Genomic DNA, 15,922 nt, shown 5'->3' with positions numbered 1-15,922 from the left:
CGCTGCGCAGCACTGAACGCCCTGATGAATCCCGCTAGCGCCAGCCTCCACTCCGCTCGCTCTCGGATCGTCTGAACTGGGTGGACAACACACGAATTAATCGAACACTGCGTATGAGGCGTCATTTCGGTCACACTTGACAGATGATTGAATATGTGTACCTATGCGAGCGCTTTTTTCCTGTACTTGGAAGAAATTGTCTTTATGACTAGCAAGTAACCGGCGCCGTTAACTGTAACTTTCGGTAACGGTAACTTTCTGATATTTCTTTACCTCCTTTATTCTCTCACTTTTCTTTCGGAGAAATTAAAGAACACATTAATTTACACAGGGCCTTGTCATCCTTCCAACGTTCAGTGTATTTCGACTACGTGTTTTTTCGACTACAGCACGAACACGTCGCCGCTCGTACTCCCCGACAACCGACACGTCTAGCTTCGAGAGGTGCGACTTCCTCCTCAGGAGTACGCAGCCTTGCTAAGCACTTTAGAGCGGAGGTTGCGCGCGATGTCACCGGCGGTGGGCGTGGATTGGCTACTGCGCATGCGCGGCTTGGACACGTGGTGCGGTATCTGGTCACTAGACGACGCGATGCTTGCTTCCTCTTTCATTCTATCTTTTTTTTTCTCTCTATACTTCCTCCCTCTTTCGTTGATTTTCTCCGTCTCTCTTTTCCTTTCCGCATTTCTCTCTCTCCATTTCTCTCTTTCTTATTCTTTCTGTGCTACGCTTTACTCTCTCCCCTCCTCCTTTTCCTCCTCCTCACCACCACATCTCTCCTCCTCACGCTCACTTCCCTTTCCCACCCCCTTGCTACACTATACTATACAAGGCTATGCTGTGCTCTGCTGGCGTGCCTGGATAGCCGAGTGGTTAGGACGCTCGCCTTCGGATCGAGGGCACGCGGGTTCGAATCCCGCCTCGCGAGCAATTTTTTAGGCAAGAATTTTTCTCTTTCTTTACATCTTCCTTTCTGTCTCGGTTTGTTTGTTTCTTTCTTTCGTTCCTTCTTTCTTTCTTTCTTTTTTTCTTTCTCTCTATCTCTCTCTGTACTCGCTCTCAGGTAGCCGCACAGCGGCACATACCCATTAAGGTGATAGTTTTCTGCGATCGACTCACAAGGAACGATTTGCCAAACAGCTTCGCTGTTAAAGAAAGCGGCACAAACTTTCTAATGGGAAATTCTCGGATAGCAACATGAACATTCTGAAGCCTGGAAAAACTGGCCGACATTAGCCATTATTTAGTTAACACCGGCAGACATAAGCTATCATTAGCCGATACTATCAGGCATTAGTTGTCGCTCGCCCAATCATAAGTAGCCAATGTTAAAAGACCTAAGCGAACGTTAGCCAACACTAGCTGTCATTAGCCATGAAGTGTCACCACTATCCGACTTTTCATTTTACGCGAAGAAATGCGGTACACCAGATGCTTGTAGTGTGCAAGTAAATACGATATTCCAGAACGCCCGTCAACGTTAACCGATTCTCCAAAGTAGGGGCATAGATCCTAAGGTACGCTCTTGCGCATGGTATAGTTACTTGTTGCGGAAGCTGTGCTGTACTGGCTGCATGAGGTTACTTGTGGCTTATATAGGGTTTATGGGATATTACATGCACTGTCTATAAAGTGCAGTTAAAATTAACAAAATAAATGAAATACTTTATGAGACCTCTGTCTACTCGCCATCTCGTTGCCGTTATTGTGCAGATAAATTGCATTATCTCCGGCGTTAACGACGCAAGCTTTTCTGCGGCAAGTAGCCCTGAACTGCTCAAGCGTTAATTAAATTATTATCACCTGTATTTCACAAAGCGGCCGGCGTTCTTCGAAACGGCCGCCATCACGTGCAGAGATTCTTGTACAGCGCGTAGTATTCGCACGGTGCTCAAGGGATGCAGGATGTCCTTGATGCCGATCCGAATGACCTGGTGACCCTCGTCCTTGAATAAAAGTCTCTTCCATTGTGTCGAGTAGATGTCGTATGCACGTTCTTCGGTCTTGGTCCAGATCATGGCCACGAAGTCCCGTCTCACTGGGAGAGCGCCGTCGATGCCCAAGCCGCCGCTCACGTAGCGCACGTCGTCTATGGCGCCTTCTTGACGTGCGACGAACAAAGGCGGCATCATATGGGACGACGATACCTCTGAGGATCTTAATACGTAGCCGTGGAAGAGACGGTACACTTCGATACCACTGCTTTCATCGACGTCCATTGCTGGTACTGCAGTGATGCTTCTTTCCCGCTCGAGATGCTGCAACGTACGAAGAATAGCTGCTCGTTCGAAAGCGCGAGCAAGTGTGTGGCTCTCGCGCAAGGGCACGAGGGCACGGCCTGGTGACGATGTCTTTTCCACTTTTCTTTCTTCAGAGGTGCGCACCCACTATGAGGGATAAGCAACAAACCGCGTGGTATTAATCTAAAGATAACAATGCCCATAATAAATACAAGAAAGCATAAATAAGTAAATGAAAATATGAGAGAAGCTTATGCGTTTTTTGTTCGTCTGACTCTCGATGGTCAATATAATTATTTTTCCTTCACTGACACCCACCCACTATGAGGAGTTAGGCCGATGAGCGAGTGGTATCATTAGAAATAATATCATATGAAGGAAAGAGACATGTGTAAGCAAAATACTGCGCGAAAAAAAGAACCGAAGCATTTGACATATCTAATAGGATATTTGTCATTCGCTGTTGTAAATTTTTATCCAAAGTGTCTCGGAGTCTGCTTCGAGTTCAAATCCGCGTGACCTTTGGATGCAATAGTCAACCGCAAAAAAAAATCACACAACCACCTAAGGTTTTACTTTCGCTCCCGGCGCGATCACTCCAAAAACTTTAGTAGTTATGGAGTTTTAGTGGTGTGTTGCCGCCAAAGCAGAGCGTCCACATCAAAAACCACTTTTCAAAAGCTGCTCAGACAACGAAGGAAAATTATCCGATATATATAGTGGACGCTGAGTGACAACACCAGAACAGTTATATATTTGTTAAATACAACCTAATCAAGTTAACATGCTATAAGACGATAACCTCTTAGGAACCATTTACTCTTCATATGAATGCGTTACATGCTTTTTTTACGACACTTGTTGAATGAAATCCCCGCTACATTACAATGTGTACGCGAGACCACGAAATATGGAAGAGTTTATCAAAGGGCCACCAAACCAGTCCGAGTTCATAAGAGAGAGCGTTTTCTTTGTCGCCTTCACGACAGTTCCTGCAAGCGCTGTCACCTCCTCGCCATTTATTTCTGCTTAGAGCACGTGGACACTGTTTTGCGGTAAGCCTTGGGCTTAGCAGGCTATTTCGTCTTTCGGCTACATGCTGTTATCTCCGCTTGCGCAGTCGGAAACGCCCTAAACGAAGTGAAATCAATTGATCGCGCACAGTAGTCGAGCCAGGCAAAACAAGGCGGGCACGCGACTGCACGGCGAAGCGTGCCAGGACACCATTCACAACTGATATTCCTCACATATGAATGATTCGAGCGCTTGTACCCAAATGACCTAACGTGAATACCATGTCACGAAGTGCGCGGCTGAAATTGGAAAAACGCCAGGAGACAATATCACACCCGCTCTTTCCGTTTTCAGAGGTTCTTTAGGGGCTCTTTAAGCACCGTGGAGTACCAACTAGACCAAACCAACACCCCTCTATGTTTGGGAAGTGCCACGGTTTTGATACAAGTATTAGGGCATAATATCTGTGCTTGTACAATTTTTTTTATTATATATACCTCAGAGCTCCTATTATCTCAGATATGAGAATTAGGTTCCTGCATTAGGACCATTCCATGATAAGCAAGAATACCATTATAACAGCTTATATTTATTTGCGCAATGTCTTTTCATCTTTTGTTTTATTTTTCCGCCTGCTACCACCGATTCATGGCCAATCGACTGTATTGAGTGTCCGCAACGCGACCAGGCATCAACTAACCTTGCGTGCTAGCGCGAGAGGCTCACGTGACGTAGGAGATTCTTGGTCGCGCTTTCAAGAAACGCGGAAAAGAACGTCATCAGCCGGCTAGCTGCCATGAGCATCGATGAAGCCAGCGGCCTTGCAATTACCCGTCTCCTCCGTGGCTGCGCATCCAGCTTCTCAAAGACTTCACCATCCGGCAAGATGTATTCGTGGATGTCTCTTGTCGGGCATCTAGAGGAAGCCAAAGGGGACCTCACTGACGTGTCCGTCTACTTCAAGGCAGAGGACGTCCACACTGAAAACCTGAGCCTTGTTGGCAAGGGGTGGATTAATACTGAGGAATGCACTTGTTACAGCTGCGCTGGACATCGGAGGAAACAGTTCTCGAGGTCCGAATGCGACCTCGTCGTCGTCATGGGCATCCGGGACACCTCGTCTCGTTCAGGCACCACGGGAACACCATGCACCATGCAAAGATCCGTGGGCGCCAGGCGTTCGCAGAGGCACAGGTACGGAGCAATTTGTCGTTTTCATTGAGATCTCAAGGGTGTTGCTAATGCCTTCATTTGGAAAGCCAGAATAATTCTTCCCAATATTATGGAAAATCGCATTGCAGGTTGTATTGTCTCGTCAACAAAGTGCTTTTTTTTCGCATTACGTCCAAATATATACAAGTACATAAGTACGGTTCGTTGGGCTAGTTGGTCAAACATTTGCAAATAGGAAAAACAGCGCGAAGAAGATGCAACACAAGCGAAGGAACACACAGGACGAGCGCTGTCTCTCCAACTGAAGGTTTTATGGTTTTATTTCTTCAACGCAATATAAAGAAAAATTGTCTGGAAAACAACGGCACGTGAAAGTTCAAGCCTTCGTCACGACACGATGGGCAGAAGCTATCAGTCGAAAAGATTACATTGTGCGATTCCAACACGCGAATGCATTGCGCACATAATAATAAAAATAAAAATAAAAATAAAAATAATAATAATAATAATAATAATAATAATAATAATAATAATAATAATAATAATAATAATAATAATAATGCGCGGGCCTTAACGTCCCAAAACCCCGATATGATTATGAGGGATGCCGCAGAGGAGGGCTCCGGAAATGCATTAGGCACATGCGATATAATTAAACAATGCGATCTAATTAAACTCTTCTTTGCTTAGCGTTACGGATAGTTCGCTTATGCAGGCGTCGCCCCTTCGTTTGATAGCCAAAGACTCGGCTATCAGACGACAGTACACGCTAGTGTACCTTCTTATGACCTTGCATTTTCCAACTCAGGTGAGCACCCGCCCACGCTGCGATAGAGTGCCATGCTGCTGCCTTGTTTTAGACCATGATTGTTGTGATGTTCTCCTAGTCGCTGATTCAGGCAACGACCCGTTTGTCCAATGTATGTCTTCCTACAAGAGATCGGAACCTTATAAACGACGTCGGCCGCGCATCCTACAAACGGTCTTGTGTGCTTAGTTGTACACTGCGGCTTCTTGGGCCCTTCTCGGTTGACGCGCCTACAAAGTCTTCCCAGTTTATTGGGGGGGGGGGGGGGGGGGGGGGGGGCTCAAAAGCGCTTCCACTCGAGATTTCTAGGCAATTTTCTTCATTTTGTGCGAGATACCGTGAATGTAGGGTATGACGCTCTACTTTACTTTCCATGGTACACCTGAACCCATTCTGTGCGTGGGGAAAAGACAACTTCCTAATAAAAGATGTAATAGAAGTAACATGGGCGTTATAAGGAAATTTATGAGCAAGGAAAGATAACATGAGAAAACAGAGAAACAATAAGGCCCTCACTGAACACGATGGTAACTAGTAAACAAAACACTAAAGAAAAGGTTCCCCCAGATTAACAACAGTACAGCAACGAACCACGTTGCGGCACCGTCCGGAAGCTGGGTGTGCCAGCGTTTCAGTCGGCTTTTTTTCACGATGCCACGGCGCATGCGCCCGTCCCCTAGTGGAAATGTCGCGAAACGCGCCTTAAATCTCGAAGGCTTTCGGTCTGGCGATACCGGTTGTCCCGGCCCCGACCAAAACCCTATTAATACGGCAGAGGGCGGCACAGGAAAATGTAAAAGGCGGCTTCGCATCGCGATACTTGTGTCCTACGGGAATGTCACCATGCTTGCGAGGACCTTGCCGCTTGACCCTGTAGTTTCACCGCAAGGGCGAAGCAATGAATGCGATCGCAACAAATTGAAATGTTATACGAAGCAAGGCTAGCAACTACCTCTTTTGTATCCCATCTCACGTATCTCTACAATTTATGCGTGGCTTTAAGTGACTTAACGTCGTAAAGGCCAATGTAGAGCGGATCTGAGGGGAAGCCTCGGCGATGAAATGCAAAGTGATGCAATGCTGGGCAAACATGGACATTGGCCTAGCACTGAAGGAATATCATTTCCTTTTGACCGCCTGCATGTCTCCAACCTCCAACTCGCCTTCCTCCTCCACTCGCCTCCGCTATACTATGCTATAGTCTCCTTCGTCCTTTCCCTCCTCCTCACCTTCCCTTCCCTCTTCCACCCCTTGCTGTAGTGTATCATGCATGGCTATGTTATTTATTCTCTTCTTCGCGCAGTTTAAACGTGTCTCCTGAATCTATGAACCAACTAGTTCAACAACATGCCATACTTCTGCGCTTCGTGTGTGTGAGTGTTTCTATGTTCTTACGTGTTGTCTTCTTCGTGCAGTTTAAACTTGTCCGCTGAATCTATATATGAACCAACTAGCCCAACAACATGCCATACTTCTGCGCTTCGTGTGTGTGAGTGTTTCTATGTTCTTACGTGTTGTCTTCTTCGTGCAGTTCAAACTTGTTCGCTGAATCTATATATGAACCAACAGCCCAACAACATGCCATACTTCTGCGCTTCGTGTGTGTGTGTTTCTATGTTCTTACATGTTCTCTTCTTCATGCAGTTTAAACTTGTCCGCGGAATCTATATATGAACCAACTAGCCCAACAACATGCCATACTTCTGCGCTTCGTGTGTGTCAGTGTTTCTATGTTCTTACATGTTCTCTTCTTCATGCAGTTTAAACTTGTCCGCGGAATCTATATATGAACCAACTAGCCCAACAACATGCCATGCTTCTGCGCTTCGTGTGTGTGAGTGTTTCTATGTTCTTACATGTTCTCTTCTTCATGCAGTTTAAACTTGTCCGCGGAATCTATATATGAACCAACTAGCCCAACAACATGCCATACTTCTGCGCTTCGTGTGTGTGAGTGTTTCTATGTTCCTGCGTGTTGTATTCGCGCCCTTTAAACATGTCTACTGGACGATACTTCGCCCGTTTGAGCTCGGCTATAACAGCTCCGCTGTAAAGAGCTGGTGTGAGGGAATGCGGCCACTGAATGGAGAGAAGCGGTTTTCGTGCATTCTGTTGTATCAACGCGATGCTGTGAGAGCACAGCACGAGCCATTTAGTAATGTCTGCCGTGATAGCGCGCGCTCCAGCGCTCGGGATCGCGCCCTTATGGTCGGTGTTCACACTTGCTGCGCGAACGACGCAGCCCCCCCTCCCCCCCCCCCTCCCACGGCATCCACTCTCCTTCCCCCGAGGAAGGACGGAGAGGCCTCGCACGCGGGGTGATGTTATCGCATGCGCCATCCGTGCGACGGTATGGCCGACTCGTTTCCTCTCTGCTTCGGCCGCGTGCGTCGCCCCCGCTCCCCGCTTTCACCCGCGGGTAGAGCACACGATGCGCGGGTCGATGTTATCGATTTGGACTTTATATGGAACATGACGGTGATTGCGACGGCAAAAACCCGTCAAAGTGTCCAAATAATTGCTATCGCGACAATACGTAGAAACAAACTTAATTAAAAAAGATTTCATGATTGAGCACTGAAGTTGTTTTTAGGGGCGAAGGTCCTTATGCCGTGGGTCTGTCCATCCTCCGTTTGTTTGTAGCGTTGTAGTAGCCACCTCTAGCTCGTGAGAAGCGCGCGTTCTGGTATGCAGTAGAAGAAGAATACGACGTTGACGAGTGACACTCTCGTGCGTGTTCGCCTGTGTGGCGTTCTTTCTTCTTTACTGCGTCTCGTGTTTTCAACGACACCCGAAGACAACATTTCAGAAGTAACATTCCATAAGGCTCCATGGAGTGTTACTCCACGAGAAAGCGTACCAATTTCTCTTTAGCTCGGAGTCGCCAGATGGAAGACAAGGCTGCGGAACGGAGGGCACGGAAGGCAGCGGCAGCGCGCGCTCGCAGACAGAATCCTGAGGTGAGAGCCCGCGATGCCGAAGCTGCACGTCGACGCCGCGAAGCAGATTCCGCCGTTCGAGCCCGCGAAGCCGAAGCTGCTCGACAAGCTGCACGGCTGCGGCGAGAAGACCCCGCCGTTCGAGCCCGCGAGGCCGAAGCTGCTCGACAAGCTGCAGGGCTGCGGCGAGAAGACCCCGCCGTTCGAGCCCGCGAGGCCGAAGCTGCTCGACAAGCTGCACGGCTGCGGCGCGAGGACCCCGCCGTTCGAGCCCGCGAGGCCGAAGCTGCTCGACAAGCTGCACGGCTGCGGCGCGAAGACCCCGCCGTTCGAGCCCGCGAGGCCGAAGCTGCTCGACAAGCTGCACGGCTGCGGCGCGAATCGGACCTTCAAAATGTGAAGGACCGTGAAGCGGCGAGAAAGCGCGCGTACCGGCAGGCAGAGCCCGAGGCTGTGCGAGCACGTGAAGTGGCTGCAAAACGCATCAGGCGGGCTCTGCCCGAAGGCGCCGACGCGCGCTTCCAGCGGGACTTCCTTGATAACAGTTTCGGCCATAGTTGCGGTGTGTGCAACAGATTGTGGTTCTCAAACCATCTAGTCGCAATATCTTCCACCAAGAAGGACCACGCTCGCGCCAATGCCATCGCCGCGCTGCAGCGCGAGTTTGCTTCGCCCCACTCATCATCATTCACCACGTGGATATGCTGTGATTTTTTTAACTGACATTTCAGGAACATTGTAAAGTTTGTAATAATAATATCTGGGGTTTAACGTCCCAAAACCACGATATGATTATGAGAGACGCCGTAGTAGAGGGCTCCGGAAATTTCGACCACCTGGGGTTCTTTAACGTGCAGCTAAATCTAAGTACGCCGGCCTCAAACATTTTCGCCTCCATCGAAAATGCAGCCGCCGCGGCCGGGATTCAATCCCGCGACCTTCGGGTCAGCAGTCGAGCGCCATAACCACTAGACCACCGTGGCGGGGCATTGTAAAGTTTGTAAACTAGATTGATTGGCAGGAGGGAACATCAGCATATATTCGAAACTGCAAACTTCAGCAATGTAAAAATAAAAGAGCTTGTAGCATATCTACTGTACAGTTAACATGAACAGCATCGCGGTAACCTTTTGGTACGGTTGCGTTGTGGTGACTGTCAAAATCTATACGCAATGGTACAAATGTTAGTCCTGCAAACCTACTCTTTCTTTTTAGCGAAGTTATGCCCATAAAAGCGAGTAATAGTCAATCAAAATTATTGTGGCGAGCACAGCCATCAGTCGAAATCTTATTTCCGCTTCAAGTATGTCGGTTATCTATACATGACTCATCGTACATTACAGCCAAATTTTTGTGCTTGAGTATGCCTTTGCAAGGACCGACAAACAACAATGACACAGTTTAACAACCCGTAACTGATTACCTTGTGTCCCGTAAGTCTAACTAATACCAGTTTTCATTCTTGCATGCAGTTTCATTTGTATCGCACATATTCGAGCATCCATATTCGTTTATGTCAGGATTACTACACTAAAGTTAAGAACTACAAATAAAATCCCCTATGCTTTCCCTAACTTGATTGTCTGTTGGTGTCATTAGGTCGTGTCCAACGAAGTGACGAGCCCCTCGAACAATTCCCCATCTTTCGTGTATTTGAACTTAGTACTTAATAATCAGAGATACTGACTTGGGTGGCTACCACCTTTCGAAGCGAACATACATGGTGAACAAATTTTCAAGCTCCCATCGAGGTCCCCGTTGAGTGAATAAAATTGTTATTGATATAAAGGGCAATCACTGGTGTTACAAAAGTTCTAATGCGAAGTTTCCTTTACTTTGCTGGGACTGGAGCGGTTGATGATTGCTGTGTCAATCAGTTTCTTGGCAGATCCTTGGGATTGTACACGGCCTCCAAATAATTCAGCCTATATTTATTAAAAGCGTTACGTTAGGTAAGCAAAGCTTGTACTGCGAAAAGCCACAAAACACGTGATTCAATAGCTAATACAATCGTATCTGAAGGCCAAGCTCAGCTTCATTCTCTTAGCAAGCTACTATTCCGAGATATTCATCATCGAGTTTCACGCTGTCAACAAATATGGTACTCAGGGGCTAGCAAAGCATCCTTGGATAAGATTACTGATAATTACCTTTGACGGTCCTGTTACAGATGTGCTCTCTTCCAGATTATCAGGTAACAGGCACAGTGCAAACAGGCACTAGATCTTGTGGGAACCGAAGTGGTCTCGTGTGGCAGCCGATATACAGAAGCAGTGGACGTGCACTTCAAACAACACCACCCCGTCGTCCTCGTGCAATCGTAGACAGTCACTATTCGATATTTAATCATAGCACAGCAAAACGTTGTGCCAGTTGGTAAGGATTCATGATAAAAGACGGTAAGGAGTGCAAACGCGGACACAGGAGAGGAAAAAACAACGCAAACGCCGGCGTCTGTGTTTTATGCCAACACAACTTATGTGCACAGCATTTGTGTTATCTTGTTCCCTTGTGTCCGTGTTTACAGGCCTTACCTTCTTTTACAATATTTATTCGATTCATTCTGTTGTGATTGTTCCGTTGTCAGGCCGCCGTCACCCAAACCCCGTTCCACCATCCTTATATTCTCATCTCCTCTGCATTGTCATTTTTTTCGACATCATGCTACCATAATAATAATAATAATAATAATAATAATAATAATAATAATAATAATAATAATAATAATAATAATAATAATAATAATAATAATAATAATAATAATAATCAATCAATCAAACGTTTATTTAATGTGCCCAGGAACAACCGTAAGGTCTTTGTACTGGCACACGAAAAAAACAAAAAAACAAAGGCAAACATTCATAATAAGATATCAGGGATAAAAAACGTTATAAAATTGCACATATACAACTATGCGCAGGCATAAAAAAAGTATCAACAGTGTACGAGGCTATGTAAGTACAGTGCAAAGCTCGGAGCAGAACAACGACTGGGAGCTGTGAAAAACGTCGAGCTCCAAAAAGTAAGCATTGTAAAAACGTTGTATCCTGCCAATAGTCGAATGTTCAGAGAGGCAGGCGGTTACATGAAAAGGTCTATTCTCTCTGGTCAGCTTACGTGGAATTCGGAAATTAAGACAGTTGAGCAGTACAGGGCAGGATATGATACCATGCACAAGCTTGTAAAGAAATCACAGATCAGCGCGATTTCGTCGGCAGCAAAGTGATGGCAATGATAATAATCCAGCAGCGTTAGAACGAGATCCAGAGTCATTTCTAGCGAAACGATGGTTGTAAATGCTTAGGAATTTTTTCTGGATTCGCTCAATAGCGTTGCTGCTGGAATTAGGAATGCCATTCCAGATCACAGATGCATACTCTAGTTGAGGAAGACATAGCGCGGTGTACAATTTTCGGAAGGGCACAGGAGAACGGAATTCTCTAGACATCCTGCAAACACAGCCTAGGGTGCGAAGACCCCGCAAAGCAACACGCTTAGCGTGAGCAGAAAAGTGTAAGGTGCTATCAACAAGAACACCTAGATCATTGATCTCCCATACCTTACACAACGACACAGAATTGACAGAATATAAAAATGGCACACTAGATGTTTTTCGAGTGAAACTCATTACCTTGGTTTTCGAAATATTTAGGGAGGGCTCCGGAAATTTAGACCACCTGGGTTTCCTTAACGTGCACCTAAATCTAAGTACACGGGCCTCAGACATTTTCGCCTCCATCGAAAGTGCAGCCGTCGCGGCCAGGATGTTCAATATACCTGATATAGAGTTTATCGCGATAGAATCATGCTACCATAGTCACGCCGTTCTATCGCCTTCACGTACAGTACACTGCCTCCGTCATACCGTCGCGGTCGCTTACCTACCGGTATTTTGACATAACCGTTGTAGTGCCGCCAAGCCGCTATCACCGTCGCGACGTTGTTGTCATTACTTCGTCATAATGCGTGCACACTTATGTCGTCTTCGTGATGCCCTTTCCTTTGGTCCATCACTGTCATTGCAGATTCATCTATCGATTGCGTCATGCCGTCTTCGACAAACCAGTGTCCTCATACAGTCGTCGTCATCACGTGGTCTTTAGTGCCATCTCCGTCTTATCGTAGTGGTTGGGTCGTCGCGACGCCGTTAGGCTATCGTTCAATTGTCATCATGTCATTGGTGTCATACTATCATCCTGATTACTTTATCCTCAATCATGGGATCCCCTTCTGTATCTTCCTCCAGGCGTTTCATGGTGAAAGTAAGTCCAACTTCTTCTTGTGCTCTAACATTCGAAAGTGTCGCTAAGAAGGAAGCGGGTTTTTCGCAAATGCCAATGAAAGCTTCGCTTAAGCCGCTTCCCACAGTGCTTGGAGTTCCGTATCGCGAGACACGAACGCCTTGCATAAAGGATTATGCTTACTCAGTGGCAGCGATCTTCGCTTTCGGGCTCTATTTGAAGATCGGCGCCTCGTTGTGTCGGCTCTGTGGGGGGGACCCTAGGTAGAGAGGGAGGGGTGAACAAAAACACCAGGCCTACGCATAGCCGGCATAGCGGCATTCATTGATTCCGCTGTAAACTCTCAGGCTGCCTATTGCAAGTATAGTTCCGGGGTGTCCACTATATACGCAATAAATCATCTCATTTTACGAAGTAGCGAAACTCCTACTAAGCGATACTAAGGCAATATGCGCACCTGCATATCGCACTTCGTTGTTGCTGTGATGTATGACGATGAATAATTATGACTGAGCCCTTGTTAATGGGTGGGAAGCTTTAAACCACCTACTCGTTACGCGGTGGTGTGACGCCTGGCGCGATTATATTATTCTGCATTATTACATCTGTTAACGAGCTTCTTCGCCATACATGGTGATTGTATAGGGCCTTTTTGTGAAAAATATTTAACTGGCTCTGGGATAGAGCACTTACCTGCCATGCAGAAAGCCTGTGTTCTAATGCTCGTCGAAGTCCCTCTTTTGTGCTTGTTTTAATGCGATAGAAATTATATAGACTGTCTCGCCAGGTTTTTGCCGTCACCGTTGGCGTCATGTTCCGTATAACTTATATATATATATATATATAAATATATATATATATATATATATATATATATATATATATATATATATATATATATATATATATAAGGCACAAAGAAAAATAATTTAGAAAAATATTTTGCCAAGCGCACGACCGGGGATTTGTAACCGCGGCAAAACCGGGGCACCCTAAATAACCTCAGGTGGTCCACTTTAATCTGGTGTCCCTCACTGCGGCGTGCCTCAGAAACGTATAGTGGTTTTGGCGCGTCAAACCCCATAATTTTAATTGTAAAACCGTAAACATTGGAAAATTAAGAGCATGTTGTTCGGCACGATATGGCAGTTCATTTTCCACAGTTCGGGCTTGACTGAAGGTGCAAAATGTGCGCTGTAAATGGTTGATTGCATATACATACAATCACCTATTTAGAGAAGCATATTTAGCTGCATCATCTAGAGGAACATACGGATACACACAGTTTATGTATATGCATATGCTCTTGTACTTCGAACGCTGTCGCTTTTAATATTCACAAGGGGCTGTAAGAAAGGATTCCACTTGGCATTTACGCGTTTGCTATAGAATACAATTAAGTCTAAAGCGTTTCACGGACCGCATAACAATGGACGAAACACTGACGAGACGGTGCTGCTTTCATATAGATAGAACAAGCTACAGGGTCCACGCAAGCCAAATGACTTTGACATGGAGCACATCACTGCTGGGGGACTGAGTGGGCTGCACGCACACGTGTAGCAAACTTCCCCTCAGATCTCTTTATTATTTCCGTTACATTTTTCTGTTTTTTTTTGCAAGCTGCAGCGGGGTACAATAGGTGATCATATAAAAATCGAGAGAAGTAAGCTTTCAAGGAAACACTGGTATGCACAAAAAGATAGACAGGGACACAGTAAGACAAACACGGACGAGCACAGCACTGTGTACTGTGTCCCCGTCTATCTTTCTGCGCATACCAGGCTTTCCTTATAGTACGAACCAACTGGCTCAGCTACAAATTTCATTGAAGTAAGCTTTCCTTGGCCTTGTACATTGTTTTTCACTTTCGGATATTTTAATAAGAGTAAGCCCGTTTCACTGCACATTATGCGATCCAATTTATTTTATTGCGATAGCAAATATAAGGACACTCTCGGTTGATTTTTGCCGTCACCGTCGCCGTCATCCCCCGGATATGTACATGTATGCATATATAAAAAGGCACAAAGAAAAATAAAGCAGAAGAAAAGAATTCCGAAGCACTCCACCGGGGATTCGAACCATCGCCCCCTCGCTCCCCAGCCCGCTGCACTAGACAACTCAACCATGCCCCATGCATGCGCCGGCGAAATAACGGCGAGCTATTTAGATACACCATTTACCGCTGGTGGTAAGCAAATCTAGAAAAAGCTTGAGCGTGTTTTCTATCACGCAACGCTCCTAATATTCTCTCAATTTGAAAACTGCTTTTGGCAGGCGCCCGACAAAGTGGCCCTTTTCTGTACCCACTCGTGATGTGGAAGAAGAAAAAAACAAAGAACACCAGGCACACCTTGCATCAGATGCCACCGTGTCGCAAGAAACGCAGGGGGTCACTCCACGCGCCGCAGTTTAGAAGAAATATCTAAGGGCATCTGATCCTCCATTGTCGACATTTGCAGCGCGTTGATCAAGCAGAAAGACGTAACAACTGTGACAGGCACTGCAAGTATCAAGCTTCTTCTCGTTCTTCGTGTGACATTAAAATTTCTTACTATTGCATTCATTGCTTAGCCCTCACGGCGAAACTGCGTCTTTTTTAGTAAATAGAAATGTATTGTTTCGATATTACGCTACTGAATGTAATCTTGATCCGCTTATTACTTTTCTTGTAACACAAGCTTCATTTGCGAATTGCATCTGGCTTACCTGGTTATTTTACTTGAAGGGGGAGGGGGGAAAGGGGGGGGGGGGGGGGAGAGCTGACATCTCACTGTTCAGCGCATGAGCTAAACATGAGAGCACTCAATTTCCTCATCCGATTCCCAACCTTTCTCTATAGGTTTATACAGTCAAAAGGCAAATGTTACCGATAACCTTTGTTGAATAAATATATTTTTAAAGATTACATCACGCTTGTAGATCGAATCTTTCTATATGGCGAGTCTGCTCAGTTGTCTTTTCGAGTAACATGAGCCGCTGCAGGAGATTGTACAGTATATCACACACTGCCGAGGATTCTATGCCGGGTTATTCAAAAAATATGTCCGAAAATCCTCAAAACTCAGAGAAATGCGATATTTGCTCGCTGCCGTTACAATTACTTTTCCTGTGGCGGCAGACATCTTAATATGGCTAGATACGTTAATTACCTCTGTAAATACAGAAATCAAATTTATTAGCTATTAGCATTAGCGCAGACAAGTAGTCGGGTCATATGGGATAATTGAAGTCCTTTCTGCGAAGAGCCCATTGCCGCTTTGGGATTTTCAAAATAGCAGCTGCCGGTAATTTGTACGGAGTGATGAAATCCGAGCAACTTCGCCGGCGAAACCGAAACAGAAACGCCGAAAAGCTGAACTTCCATATCCTTGCGGGACGTCCAGAATGAGCGAGCGTCGTCATATCAACCATCAGTCTACTTCGCTTCGCGTCTGTACGGGCTGCGCTTGCCATGGTAGCACGTTAGGCGCACGTCGATTAACGAATGCAGAACTAACACCA

Source organism: Rhipicephalus sanguineus, chromosome 1 (assembly GCF_013339695.2).
Source record: "Rhipicephalus sanguineus isolate Rsan-2018 chromosome 1, BIME_Rsan_1.4, whole genome shotgun sequence".
In the NCBI taxonomy this organism is placed as follows: Eukaryota; Metazoa; Arthropoda; class Arachnida; order Ixodida; family Ixodidae; genus Rhipicephalus; species Rhipicephalus sanguineus.
This window is presented reverse-complemented; position numbering follows the sequence as displayed.